Source organism: Euprymna scolopes, chromosome 46 (genome assembly GCF_053919585.1).
Source record: "Euprymna scolopes isolate OS-2025 chromosome 46, ASM5391958v1, whole genome shotgun sequence".
Taxonomy (NCBI): domain Eukaryota; kingdom Metazoa; phylum Mollusca; class Cephalopoda; order Sepiida; family Sepiolidae; genus Euprymna; species Euprymna scolopes.
The window spans coordinates 70,221,814-70,222,958 of NC_136527.1; positions in this window are offsets into that span (position 1 = coordinate 70,221,814).

A 1,145-nucleotide genomic window follows, 5' to 3' on the forward strand; every position below is an offset into this window, starting at 1 on the left:
AATTTTGCAGAAAATTAAAATAATTATTTTCATTTATTACGATTTCTAGTTTATTATTATTATTATTTGTCGTGACGTATTGTTTAATTAAATATTAAAAATTTATTGTAAAAATGTAGTAATAGGTTTTTAATAATAAAAAGAAAATACCTGATTTTTTTGTTTTTAATGAAGTAATGAAAACACTTTTAATATGAGTTGGGATAAAAACAAAGATTTACTGCGTTACTGTTGCTGAGTTGTTTTGATGTTACTATGTATCTAATGTCAGAACAAAAAAATAAGGGTAAATTTTTACATTAGGTCCAACTCCAGATTTTTCTTCAAAATAGCGACTTTTAGCGTTTTTTGACTATGCTGAATAAAAGAATTTCATTTAAATTTTGCAGAGACAAGTAGTTTTCGAGATATAAAAACCTGTATTATGCACTGTAATTCACTGGTTGCCATGTTTGTACGCACGCGCGATAAACAGACTTCTCTGCGACCAACATTGTCACCTAGCGGAAACAAATCCACATTTTTTTTTTTTCACAATCAAGAAATTATTAATGAGTATGCATGTAAAACAAAACAATTACGACATTTTTTTTCACTTCCTTGTTAAGAACGGCTTTCGGAATAGACACATCCCACGTCCCCATGTTAAGAACGGCTTTCGGATAGACACCCCAAACCTCCCTTACATGAACCAAATATTTTTAATACATTGTTTTATTTTGTTTAATAAATTATTTCTATAATTCAATAAAAGATTTTCTTTTCATTACATAACTTTGTTATTTTTTTTACCAATCATGACGATTGCCAATAACAAGTGTGACACTTCTGCATTATAGTGAAACAAATATTTTTAATTGTTTTATTTTGTTTAATAAATTATTTCTATAATTAAATAAAAGATTTTCTTTTCATTACATAACTTTGTTATTCTTTTTTACCAATCATGACGAGTGCCAATAACAAGTGTGACACTTCTGCATTATAGTGCAACAAATATTTTTAATTGTTTTATTTTGTTTAATAAATTATTTCTATAATTAAATAAAAGATTTTCTTTTCATTACATAACTTTGTTATTCTTTTTTACCAATCATGACGATTGCCAATAACAAGTGTGACACTTCTGCATTATAGTGAAACAA